At 52.9% G+C, this 13441-nt stretch overlaps 1 protein-coding gene and 1 long non-coding RNA gene across 10 annotated transcripts in view; one reads left to right on the top strand and one right to left on the bottom strand.

Annotated features, from left to right (window-relative positions):
• Positions 1-7085, bottom strand: part of MFAP3L (microfibril associated protein 3 like) — a 71301-nt gene extending 64216 nt beyond the window's left edge. For 3 of the 6 annotated variants that reach the window (XM_060301357.1, XM_030845238.2, XM_030845236.2), the window contains exon 1: positions 3951-4088. The gene's annotated coding sequence lies outside the window, so the exon portion shown is untranslated. Of the gene's footprint in view, positions 1-3950; positions 4089-4395; positions 4646-5136; positions 5473-6282; positions 6407-6955 lie in introns of those variants that run through there. The other 3 variants (XM_060301355.1, XM_060301356.1, XM_030845237.2) reach the window with 3 other exon arrangements.
• The window catches only part of LOC138842731 (uncharacterized), a 554863-nt gene continuing 546241 nt past the window's right edge, over positions 4820-13441 (top strand). For all 4 annotated transcript variants that reach the window (XR_011377559.1, XR_011377558.1, XR_011377557.1 and 1 more), the window contains exon 1: positions 4820-5521. This is a non-coding gene — a long non-coding RNA (uncharacterized lncRNA). The remainder of the gene's footprint in view (positions 5522-13441) is intronic.

The raw sequence follows: 13441 nt of genomic DNA, 5'->3' as shown, positions 1-13441 counted from the left end.
TGCACGGGTGTGTATGCAGCAGAGCAGCTGCCTGTTAAGAGGGCAATGAACAGAAACAAAGTAGTCCAGACGTGACTCGCCCTTCTGCTCTACTTTCTATGTCCTTCCTGCATTACTAGCTGTGAACACAAGTCTTCTTAAGCTCTTAATTCCACACATGCGTACTAATGTCATTTCAGATCAACGGAGAGAACTGAATTATACGACACACTGGTTCCAGACTCCCATCTGCCACTGACCACCTCTAGTTACACACCCTTTGTCGAACTGCCCTGTGAAACCTGGGGTTTAGCTGTATACTGCTTTTTCAGGAAGAGAAAACTGGCAGCGGTTTGTCCATCACATGCTCCTGTTTAAAAATCTTCAGTTGATTTCCCATCGTTTATCTATAATAGGATGAAATCCAGACTCCTTTGCCCCGGCCCGACTCCATCACACCAAACCGTTCTTTGTCTATGGCTGGATGACCTTTCTATGGCTCCTTTCGAAGGCACCAAGTCGTTTATTGACTTACACACATTGGTTATCTTTCAGTTCTGTGGGTGAGAAGTTCCACATGGGTCAGGATGGGCTCATCAAGGAGCTGGCAGGCCTGTGCTCCTTCTGGAAGCTGGGGGGGGGGGGCAGCCATCTGTGTCCTGGCCTTTACCAGCTTCCAGAGGCTGCCCCCATTCCTTGGCCCCTTCATCTTCAAGGCTAGCAATGGCCAGCCAGTCTTCCTCCCATGCATCTGACACTGACCTCTGCTTCCCTCTTGCGATTACATGGGGCCCACTGGATAATCCAGAATAACTTCTCCATCTCCAGATCCTCCATTTAACCACGTCTGCACAGTCCCGAAGTGGACACCTTGGTGGTGGTGGGGCATTACCCTAACTACCATCATGGTGGTCTGCCTGGACTTCCCTGGTAGAAGACTCCTATCCAATTCCTTAGGCATTCCTTAAGATCCTACGGAAATGTCACTATTTTCATGAGGCCCCTCCCCTTCCAACCCAAGACCCGTCTCTGGCAGCACTGACTCTGTACTCCAGTTTATTTGTGCTCAAGCCTGTCTCTCTGACTAGACTGTGCATCACTGCGTCTTACTCATTTTTGCAGCCTTAGGGGCCTAACTATAAAAGATTGTGGGGAAGAAAAATGAATATTTTAATGAGTAAAGCCCTCAGGCAGAGGCAAGACCAATAAACACACAGGACTTCTGAGTATAACTTAGAAACTAGTTCTGACAGCTCTTAACTGGTTCTTATCACATAATCAACCAAGCCCCTTAATCCGTTAACGATTTCAGGGAGGTCTTCCTGCAAACTTAAAATCAACCATTTGCATCTAAGGCTGTTTCTGACTTTAAAGTGATTTGCCACAGATCACAAAGTGTTGTCAAGTGTCCTCCTGGGCTTGGCTAGAAAAGGGCAAGCCACATCCCAAATGCCTGGTTAGGTGCTGAATTAGGGAAGTGACCTTATTTGCACTATTTCTGAATTCCAAGAAAATGATTCTCATCTAACAAATCTGACTGCACTTTGTTGGGGGTTAAAAGCAACTTTGCCACCATATTTGTTTGACATTTCAGTATCTGGAAGTTCTTGCATAGAACAAAAAGTTCAAATTAAGCAAAGTTTAAATGGCCTCAAATCTTTAAATTGCAAGGCAAACAAGGAATTGAATAAATTTCGGTCTCGTGAATGGGCAAAGCTGTACTTTTAAAGGCAATAGTTTGCCACGAATATCCAATGTGACTAATAGGACGATGCACTATAGAAACCTAAGGACACGGAATTAAAAGTAAAATCTATGTGCCCAGCAGTTGAGCTGCAAGAACCCAACAGTTAGGTACAAAAGAGGAGAGATTATCACCTGTTTCCGAATTTGAATACAAAGTCTACTCTGCTATTTTTTCTTCATTAGCAGTAATAAAACCTCTTTTCAACCTAACTCCTGTTGGTTTTGTTAGTTTCAGGTTAGCAGAATGTGGAGTTCCCAAAGCCAAGAGTGGTGTTTAAATGTGCCTTCTGTTAAATTTCATTGCCTTTCCTAACACTGATAAAATAGGTAGGATTTTCAGATCCACAAGTGGGGGGGCTACGGATCTGTATCAAACTTCACATTCACAAAGCGGAAACTCAGGCCTAGCTGCTTCCTCCAGGTCAGCAAAAAGCCAAGGGTGAGGGTGGACGGTCCGAACACCCACTGAGGAATGGAGCCTGAGAACATGGGCCCTGCCGTAACGGATAAGCTGTACATACGTGTAGTACACACGGCAGATTTTGAACTGGATGCATTTTTATAGAAAAGGGAAGCACAATTTCTCAGTATTTGTGTCGGGCTTTTTTCAAACTTCTAAATTCTTCTATAAATATATTAAGAAAAACATTTAGGGCAGTGAACACCACCAACCAAACTCTGGCTAAAATGGAGGACTGCAGGCCTAATTTGCAGAAAGAGTCATCATGTTGCCGCTCTTACTGTCTGGACACTTCACTCCTGTTATTACATCTCGGTCACCTACAAGCACGACACAGACCCCACTTGGGGAAATGGTCTGGAGCATCTGGAATGAGAGCTGGAGCCATCTCACGAAAGAACAAACATTAAAAGCTATTCACAACCCAGTGAAGAGCAAATGCACCTCAAAAGTCTAGGTCTATGAAGAACGCAAACCAGATGTTTTGTAATAACCTTAATAAGTAAAACAACTGAACCCACTAAGTGGTACTTATGGAACCTGGCTTGAGAGTTAGAGCTTTAGTTAGAGGTGGAACTCGTTCCCACCAGGAAAAGGATTGTTTGCGTTGCTCCTAAAATCCAGTAATCCTAAGGGTAATAATGGTACTAAATGTTTTAAGAACCAACAGAACCGTTGGTGGGACATACAAATTTCATTTTCCATAAAAGTTAAACGCCCAGTAGAACTACATTGCTCTAACTTAATCCCTTCTGAAAATAAATTTTCTTGCATCTTGTGTTTCATCTTGAACAATTTTACTATGTTCAGCATAGTAGCAACTGAGAAAAAAATGTGTTTCCTTTAGAAACAAAAGTGAGAAAACTTTACAAAAAAAATTGTGCTTCTGCGACGCTACGCTTCCAAGTTCTTAACATAAAGCCAAAGTAACGCACAACATAGATGGCTACAGTAACCCAACCTTTCTGCAACGAGTATGCTTAAAAACAATGACCATTCAACCACAGTACATTATTTTCTACAGTGTGAGCGGGTAATGGACCCGCATACATTTTTTTTCTTTTTGGCTAGTTTGCTTTAAAAATCTTGCAACTTGCAAGCTCAAGTTTTTTGGAGGGGAAGGCCGGTTAATGGTCGAGCTTAAAATAAATCGGCTCTGCAATTACTCCGTTTTTTAAGCCTATGAAACACGTTTGCCTACTCCACGCCATGAAGCAATTCGATGTCAACTTCCTATGGAGTCAAATGCGACAAACTCCGAGAGCTCCAGTGGAGGCGGCGGCTGGCGGCGCGCACAGATCCCGCACCGCTGCGGCACCAGGACGCGCAGCCCGCGCTCAGGGCCTGCCGGACCCGGGATAGTGCACCACCGCCACCCCCCGTCCCGGGGACACTGAGGCCCGGTGACCCGGGCGACCTGGAGTCGGCGAAGGCCCCGCCGCGGCTTGTCGTCCCCTTTCCCCGGAGGCCGGGAGGCTCCTCGGCAGCGCGCTGTGGACACCACGCTCCTGTAGCCGTGGGAAGGCTATGGCACAAGGCTGGGACGCCGTGTTCCCGACCCGCCGCTCCCGGATCCCGCAGCATCCTGCGACCCAGGAGCCCGCCGCGGGGACCCGGGCGCCTCCCGGCGCGCAGCCCCGACCGCGGGCCCCCAGCCCGAGAGCCCCAAAGTTGCGCGGCCACGTTGCCGGCGGCGGCGACTCGGCCAACACGCGGTGCTGGGCTCCCCGCCGCCCGCGCCCCCGCCCACCGGCGCCCGGCTAACCTGACGCCGCCTCGCCACCCCGGCGGCCGCCGCGCGACCCTAGCCATGGCCATCCCGGGAGCCGCGCCGATGCCCGCAGCCTCTCGGCGGCCGCCTCTGCCCCAGCGCTGGCGGCGGCGCGGGCTGCGGTCTGCGGGAGCGCGGAGCCACCCGCAGCGCAGCGGGGCCGAGCGGCAGGGCGGAGCATGCCCAGTGCGCGCGTCGTCGCCGGGTCTTCTCGGCAGCGCGGCGGGGCGGGGCAGCGGGCCGGCCCGCGGGGGAGGGGCCAGGGCCGGGGGGCGGCTCCTCAGTCCCCGCGGCCCCGCGACTGGACCCCGCGCCCAGCTGTAACCGGCGGGCGCCCGCCCCGCGCGGCCGTGCTACAGCCTCGGCCATCTCGGCGTGGGTCCCGGGTTCCCGCACGTGGGGCTCGGGACCCGCCCTGGGACCGTGACCCTGGACCTACCCCGAGCAGGGCCCCCGTGCGGCCGGGGTGCCCGCGCCGGCAGCGCCCCCGCCGCGCGCGGAGCCTCAGGAGCGGGACGTCCACCGGAGGCTTCTGAGCGGCGGGCTTGGGATTCTATTCTCCTCCTTTGTGACTATCTGGAGGTTCTAAGTTTTCTCTAGTGACCACTGTGGTGTTTTGTCAGTGAGGAAAGACGGGTTTTCTAAAGCGCCTGCAGAAGTTGAGCGGCCCGGCCCCACAGTGCAAGCTGCCCTTTTCCAGACTGCGGGACTGCTTGGTGCCAGGCCAGCCCCCAGCTCCTTCTCGGGCTGCCCCCGCCCCTGCCGACCCCGCCCCTCCCCGCCCCCTCGGGCTGCGGCGAAAACCCGGAACTGCAGATTTCCCACGGCGCCCGGGAGCCGGTAGTCGCCGGTAGTCGCCAGGCGGGAGCGCTGCCGGGGGCGGGGTGACGCAGCTCCGCTCTCCTCCTCTCTCCCTGTCCCCGGCGAGCTTCGCGGGGGAGCGCCCCGACCCCCGCCGCGGGCCCGGCCGCAGAAATGGGTCAGGATCCGACTGAGCATGCTCGCCGGTTTGCGGCCGCGTCGGGCGCCCAGGTGGACCCAGCCGGGCCTCCGGTAGGGCCGCGCGGGGGCGGCGCAGGTGCGAGGTACCCGGCCGGGCCGCGGGCCGGAGTGTGTGTGTGTGGGTCTGGGTCACAAGTGAGTGGAATTAGAAATCCTATTTCAACATTAGTTTCATTACCTGAAGAACTTTCAGCTGGTTTCTTTTTCAGGAAACCCAAATCTTTCATTCTCTTCTCGTATTTAATAAGAATCCTTGACAACTGCACGAGGACACGAAGTTTTCACCTGCTTTTTCGAAGATGAAGGCCTTGTTCTCACTCTCAGATCATTGCGCGGTGTTAGAGTCCATTTTTTCTTCAGACAGTTCTTCCGTCCTCTGAGACTCCACGTTCTCCAGGACCCTGCAGAGCGCGCTCGCGCCGCCTTGGATGCACTTGGGTGGGCGTGGGAACTTGCTGCTAGCCGTCGGTTTCGGAGGAGAAGACGGGAATGGAGAGCTTCCAGGGAAAGGAGGCTACAGGCAGGAGAGGAGTAAACTCAGGAACCCAGAGAGATGCTTTCAGGTGAGTGGGGTCTTGCGGGGTTCCTGTCTGGGGAGGGGGACGCTGCCGCACCAAGCTTGGTGCCATGGTGGTGGAATATGAGGGAAGGGGGCAGGGCACAAGCTTTAAAAGAAAACATAGCCCGAGGACATGACATAAACTGGTTACAACCAGCTAGGTCCAAGATGGCGGACTAGTCAGCATCCACTAGGCCTTGAGCCTCAGTATAGGCTCATTGTAACACATCAGCTAAATGATAAACCCACAGGTGCCATGACAGTTCCAAGGCTGACCCTAAAGGTCAAAAAGTAGGCGGTGGCCAATTCCTGGAAATCGCCACCCTCCCCCCAAATAGCTGGAATACTCCTCCACTCATTAGCCTATGAAATTACCCACCCCTATAAAAACTGACAACCCTATGCCCTGGTGCCGCTCTTGCCTCTGAGATGGCCCACACTCTTGTCTGTGGAGTGTGTTTCTAAGTGAATCCACTTCTTCCCTATCACTTTGTCTCTCACTGAATTCTCTCTGTGTTGAGACGTCAAGAACCTGAGCTTCATTAAGTCCTGAGACCAGGTGTGTGATCTCAGTTAAAACACCATGGGTTCAAGTCCCACTCTGAGTTACACGGTTTCATTGGGATTCCCTCCAAGGGCGGCTTCACTCACCCCTAGTCCAGCCCCAGTTCAGCGCCAGCGTGCTTGGGGACACCCCCTGTAGTGAAGGTCCCTCTGGGGAACAATTTCCTGGGGGGCTTACTCTGGTGCTCCCCAGAGCCCTACCTTGTGCTGAGGTCCCCCGCCTCCCTCTCGTGAACTGTGAGGCTCCATCATTGCCCGTGCCTCGTGAGCCCTGCCCTTGAGCTCGCCCAGGCCCCTTGGAGGTCCACACCGCGAAGAGTCTAGCCTGGGAGAGGATGGGTGAGAATTTGAACCCGGTATGTCCCCAACAGCAGTCACGAGCTGTAGTTGCCCCTCCCTTGCATGTCCTAGTTCGGTGACCGGTACCCCCTTCTTCTTAGCTATGCGCAGCACACATGGATGTTATCCCAGATTCGCTCATTTGCTTTCCCCCGTCATCCAGCTAGTCGCTGGCCTGTCCACCCTGCCCTTAGACCTCGCTGGATGCAGACCCTCCACCTGCACCACCCTTTTCGGGCCGTGTCAGCTTCCCCATCAACCCCAGAGCAACGACCTTCCAGAAGGATCCTCCCTCTGCCTCCACACACTTTTCTTTCTCAGCAAATTATATTTCAGTATATCTGCGAAAAATCCTTACACGGATTCCTGCTGCCTTCAGGAGGAAGTCCAAGTTTTTAAGCATGAACTGGCCCCTGTCTGCCTCTCCTGATTGGCCTCCAGCCAGTGTCCCCTCGTGACCCCCATCCTAGCTGACCCCAAAAGTCACACCTCTGTGTTCCTGTAGTTCTCTTGTCCCTCCATTTGCCTCGCTTACCTCTTGGCAAACGGTTACATCTTCAACACCCAGTTCAGGCTGGATCTCCTCTGACCTCCCCAGGGGTTTCTCTTGGGTACCTCGCCTGTGCCGTGTGCTTTGTCTCCATCCGACACGCCTGACCTTGATTTATTTTCCTTCATCTCCGCTGCACTGAGGCAGCGTGACCACAAGGGCTCCTGTCAGCCCTCTCTGTGTCTTCGCTCTCAATCCTCGGTAAGATTTTTACTTAATAAATGAATGATAGGTATATGTACCCATCTAATGTTTAAAGTTCATTAATTTAAAAAATTCTTCCCAAGAATTGTAAGTAGAGTGCACGGAAAAAAAATACTAGAACAAAGTCACATCGTATGCTGTTTGCCAAATGGTTCTACTCCTTTGAGTGATGTGAGACCTCAGATTTGACTTTCAACCCAGTGGATTTCCTTCAGCTTCAGAGATCAGGGCATGTCTGAGGTCCTTGTTTATCAGTATGTGGCTGCACAAAGTTCCGTGTTGTATTGCTTATTAATCCACAGACTCCATTGTTCTCACTCCTTGTTTCCTTCTCCAGTGTAATCATTAGCTTCTAATTACAGGTTACTCCTTAGAATAGATTGTGTTTGATTTTTTTTCTAATGAGAGTGTGGCACACAGAGAGGGCAGGTTAACCATTTAGGAAGGAACATGCTTTTTGCAGTTCGGCCAGCTTGTATTGCCTTCCAAGAGCACTTCCAGCTGACTGGGGGGGGTGACTGGCCACCTGCTTCAGATTCACCGGGGAGGCTTAACCCACCCAGACCTCCTGAGCCGAGTGGATGGTGGGGGGAGGGGCGGGGGGGGGTGGTGGCCGCAGCGAGTTTAACAAGCCCTCCAGGTGATTCTGGATACATTTGAGAAACACAGTTGTAAGTCATATGGATAAAAGGAAAAAAACAAAGTATTAGTCCAGAGCTTCAAGTAAGTAGCCCGTGTGCTGGTTTTCTCTGGTGGAGAGAAGCACGTGGGTGGGGAGAGAGTTGGCCCGTTTCAGAAGCGTTACCCGTGTTTGTGCGTGTTAAACAGCCGGGGCTTGTGTTGGGGAGTCTGGGGATCTAGACCAGCACGAGGTAAGGCAGCTGCTTGCTCATCGGTGTGTTGAGCCGCTCGGGGCTTTACTTGGTGGCCTCTTAGGCCACGTGTGAGATTCCCCAGCACCTGTGTCCTCAGGGCAGCCCCCTTGGTGGGGGTGAGCGGGCTGTGGAGGCTCTGACCGGACCCCTTCCTGGAAGAGGCCAGGAAGAGCTGTGGGACTCTCATTAGGGAGCGTCCTTGTTCCTGGGAGCCTGACCAGGCCAGTGAGGAGCGGGTGGGGGAGGATTGGAAGGAAGCAAGCCTTTCTCTCCACAACCCTGTGACTTGCTGGCCGAGGAGGGCGAAGCTTCTTGAAAAGTCTGAGTCAGGGTTAAGAAAATACTCCTTCCTCGTCTGGGTGTAGACGGAGCCCTGATGTTGGTCCTTTGAGGGGTGTGTGCACATGTGTTGTCTAACCAGTTAGCCAGGAACCGCAGAGCCAAGGGCTGCGTGCAGCCCGGTGACCCAGCTGGGGGTCCCGCCCTCCCTGATTGTTTTCTGAGGCCACAGCAAGGCTCTGGTCACCTTCCAGCTAAGCCTGCTGCCCACTTTGGGTCTCACTCCCGACGGTGACTTGCACTTAGGGACACGGGTTATTGGCAGGAGACGGGATGGATCCGGGGGTCACCTCCGTGTGCAGGGCTTTCCTGAGAGGCGGTGGAAAAGGCAGAGGCGGGAACCTCTCCGTGAAGAGCCGGGAGAGGCTGCCTGGGAGGTGGGGCGGGGCCAGGGGCGTCGTGAAAACGGACTTCACAGCTGCGTTTCCCTTGCATTCTGAGGAAGTTAGGTCTTGTGCGTAGCGTGGTGTCCTGGTCTTTGAGTTTATAATTTCCTCGGGAAGGAGGGAAGGCCAAACATCCACTTTCCCAGCACGGGTCAAAGTTGGGTGACCCGAGTCATGAAACTAACAAACACATCACTGGTCAGCACATGGGAGAGAGACACCCAGGGATGCCGAGGTGTTCTTCAGGAACACAGCGGCTTGGGAGGCCCCGCGCCCAGGTCAGGTGCGGCTGGAAGCCCTGGGTTCCGCCCAGGGGACTGTCGGCAGCCTCTCTGACCTGCGTAGGAGTGACCGGGACCCCTGCACAATGAGGACTCCAAGGTGAGCTCAGAGAGTCGAGGTGTGAGTTCTGTGGAGGCGATTCCACGCCTCGCGCTTTTCTCAGCAGTCATTTGCTAGAATTAAGAGGGAAGGAAAGGAAATTCCGTCCGTGGATACATGTGATAAAAAGTGGACACAGGGGCTCCAGCAGGGATGCAGGCGAGGGGGGAGCCCCGAGGGGCGGCTGAGCTGAGCCGAGCCGGGCGGGCAGAGGCCAAGGCGGCTGACGGGGGTTACGAGGACATGTGGTGGGTGGGAGGGGCCGGGGGAAGGGGCCCCGCCCGAGGCAGGAATGGGGAGAGTGAGATGCTCGCCCCACAGAAGGTGAAAAGAGCTGGTTTTCACAGGAGATTTGAAGGACTGGGAGGTGGGAGGCCTTGCTTTTACTTGGGTACCGTCTTCCTCTGGAGCAGTCCCGTCTCCCGGCCGAGGTTAGGGTCCAGGGAGCCGGTGGCCCAAGCCCAGGCCCTGCCGGGGGAGGGGGCTCCGCAGCGGGCAGCATGGAGGCGCTGGACATCCACACGTGATGCGTCACCACGGGCCGGGGCTGACACGGGGCCTGAAACTTATTTTTTTTTTTTGCGGTATGCGGGCCTCTCACTGTTGTGGCCTCTCCCGTTGCGGAGCACAGGCTCCGTAAGCGCAGGCTCAGCGGCCATGGCTCACGGGCCCAGGCGCTCCGCGGCATGTGGGATCTTCCCGGACCGGGGCACGAACCCGTGTCCCCTGCATCGGCAGGCGGACTCTCAACCACTGTGCCACCAGGGAAGCCCTGAAACTTACTTTTGATGCTGTTACAACTGCGGCTTGAGCCCCGCCTGGGGATGAAGTTTCCTAACAGATGGGAACTTCCCTCCCGGCACAAGAAGCACAGCGGAAGCGTGCCGGCCTTCACTCAGATACCTGCCCCCGTCTGCCTGATAATAAGTACAGTTTCCACCTGTCACTACAGGAACGGTTGTGTGGTGTGTTCTCCATTGTGGCGAGTGTGCTCATGAATAGTTTTTCTTTGCTTCTGGCCCGCGCGGGGGTTGGTACAGCCGAACTGTCCGGCTGAGGGCACGGGGCTCTCCTGGACCACGCCTGCGTGTCAGGCGGACACAAACTCTGCAGCTTCTCTTTAGTAATCTTTTCAAGCTCATCTCGTGTAGGTTCTGGCACATAATTGATGCCCATCGATTTTGTGGAATCACGTGTTGAAATTGGTGTTAGAACTCCAGGTCGGAGTATCTTGGAGAAAGGCGTGTAAAAATACGCAATCTGTCATTCAGCTTGGTTAGTGGGAAACGCCATCCAGACTTTGGCCTCGGTCTGTGCCATCTTGATTCGGCTTTTCTTTCTGATGAAGTGTTTCAGGTCGGTTACCAGACTGTTCCTCCCTGATTTGGGTCAGCTGGCAAAAATGCAGAGCTGCAAATATATCCTGGAGGAGTGTATGGCTGAGTTCATGAAAATGTTTGCAGGAAAAGGTTGCTAAGTGGCTGGTTTATTTTAGCATCGTGGTTCAAGGGCTCTCTACTGTAATAGGTCAGCATTTCTGCTATTAATTGCAATGAGCCTTTCCTTTTGCTTTAATAGGAGATCTAAAAGTGTCTCGGAATCAACCATCCCTAAAACTTGAGGAATGTTGTAATCGTATGTGTGAAGTAAACGAGCCAGTTTGCTTAAGTTGAATGGAAATTGTGATTTGCTGCCCACAGTGTAGGGTGTAGGGTCAGGTGAGAAGTGCAGCTAGGAATTGCTGAGATGCCTAGTGACGTTGGCTGGCGATGTCGGCAGCAATCAGAGTGGAGTAGGAGAGGGCTTTGCCCAGCTGTCTCCACGTGGCTGATTTCAGTGATTTATAATTGCGTGTCTGTGCTTTGGCCTGTAGTAGTAATGACTGCAAATGGACTGAGCTAAGCAGCGCAGCTTCAGGAATGTCTGGCTGGTACATGAATATTACATTTAATTACATTAAAAGTCCGCTATTGCTTATTCCCCGTAAGAGACGCAGCAGGTAGTACCTCATCATCTGTTAGGCACTTACCAACCTATAATTCACCTGGTGCTGGGTCCCGACTCCTGAGGGCACCAGAGAAGCAGGAGAGCCGGGGACAGCTCTGAAGGTGTCAGTCCTAGCTGAGCACCAAGCTAGTCCTGCGGGGAGACCACGTTCCCGCTGCGGCGTGGAGTTTGCATTGTCAGGTTCCCATGTCCGCCTTCCACTCCCTGGGGCTTTGGTTCTGAAGGCTGAGTCTGGTTTTCTGTCTCTCTCTTATTTTCGCTTGTTTTGACTCTCACACGACTTCTTGAGAGCGTTATTTCCTTCCCTTGCGTAGTGTCGTGGGGACAGTCATGAGAAAACTACCAGGGAAAGGAGGAACCAAGTCAGTGCTGAGACCCCCGGCGTCAAGCCAGGCTGGTCCCGCTGACCTCGTGTCCAGGACGGCTCCCGGGACCGCACGCGGAGAGGGTTGAATTGATTGATTTCTTAGAGATTCTGGCTCAGGTTTCCTTTAAATCGTAGCTGTTATTAACTTAAAGTATTCAAAGTGTGATCTGACAGGCAAGTTAGGAGCATAGAATTACATCATTCTAGCATTGCCAGCTTTTAGACATGAAATACACCTTTCTGGTGTTTGTGAGATATTGTCAGGAACCAGTTAAGAGAGCAGGATGCCAGCCGCAGCTTCTCCAAAAGTGCCCCCTGTCGCTGGGTCCACCAGGGCCTCACTTCCTGTGGGAGAAGGCCGTGGTCTGAGTGGACCTCTCTGTGGGCAGGGCCTGGGGGGCCAGGAGGCTGAAGGCTGAAAGCGCAGTGTGATGCGACCTTCCGGGGGCTCGCGGTTACCCTGTTCCGCTTCCTCTCCCGTCCCTGTCCTCAGGGTCGGGGGTGATGGAGGAGGGTGCGGGTCCTTTGCCTTCAACCCCCCCCAGTCCCCCACCCCTCGTGGCAGCACCAGGTTGAGGTCTGGCATTGGGGCTGGATGACCCTCCCGCTGCCCTCCTGTCACCTCTGCTCCCCCCCACCCCCCTGAGCACAGGCTGATTACCTGCTGGTTTCTGGGGCTAGACTCTGTTACGCTGACCCAGCCCTGTTGAGGATTCCCAGCATCCTGTGGGTCCCCCTGGGCTTTCCTCGAGCCCCTCAAAGCCAGCAGCCTCTTTGAGCTGCAGCTCAATCCCAAGTGTCAGTGAGAGCCCTGGGTTCCTTGCGGCGGACTGTGGAGAGATAGGACACAGGAGCTTAAGAGGGAATGTACGTCCGCACTTCATCCTCTTGTCAGGTGAGTGCCATTCCATTTCATGGAATCAGAATCTTTAATATCTATAAACACATATTGATCGTTTTAGGGTGAGACTGTATATCAGTGGCTGCACTAACTGTCAAGCTGCATCCTCCTAAACATTAAGGTGGTGGTACCCACTTGCAGTGTTAAAGGGGCAGTGTTGTACAATCGTGACAACAATTTACTCTTAATGTCGGTGCAGGAAATTAGCCGTAGAACCTGTGACTTTCAGAATGCATTAGATGCACTATTTTGGGCCAGTGAGACTAATACTGCACCTAAGTGGGAACATTGAGTCTCCTACATACATTTTAATGTATTATGAAATTAATATGCCAGATGTGTCTAACAGTTTAGGAACACTGCATAACTTACAGTGACAGTTCATTTACGAAAGAACTAGGGTGCCTTTTTCTTAAGCCATAAAACAAATGGGAGAGTGATTCTTACCCGTGAGTTATTTATGTAGGGAGATTAATAAAAACATTAAGCATGATGAATGCATGTGCTGTGACAGGGTTACAGCAAGAACGCATAATAACGAATGCCACATTTTTAATCGGGCTAAAGAATTTTACTACACAGCAAATTAAGGAATCTTATTGTTGTCTGGCACCACATTAAAATTGTTTTATCCTGCAAACGGCATTGAACAAACATTGCGCATCCCCCCAAACCAGCTGGAACTCCTCGAGGACGGAGGCCACGTCTCCTGTCCGTGCAGCCTCTGCATCCAGGGTGTTATCCTACACATGGTTGGTACTGGCTCAGTGTCTGCTGGGTAAAACCTGAACTGAAGAGTGACTTAAACAGTGTTTTTTTCTTTAATTAATTTTTTTTGGAGTATAGCTGGTTTACGATGATGCGTTAGTTTCAGGTGGACAGCAAAGTGAGTCAAAGTGAGTGAACATACACCTATATCCACTCTTTTTTAGATTCCTTTCCCATATATATAGGTCATTACACAGTGTTGAATGGAGTTCCCTGTGCTATTCAGTAGGTCCTTATTAGTTA

This window comes from Globicephala melas, chromosome 6 (assembly GCF_963455315.2).
Source record: "Globicephala melas chromosome 6, mGloMel1.2, whole genome shotgun sequence".
Classification (NCBI taxonomy): Eukaryota; Metazoa; Chordata; class Mammalia; order Artiodactyla; family Delphinidae; genus Globicephala; species Globicephala melas.
The sequence above is the reverse complement of the archived record's forward strand: the minus strand, read 5'-3'. Positions and strand labels throughout refer to the sequence as shown.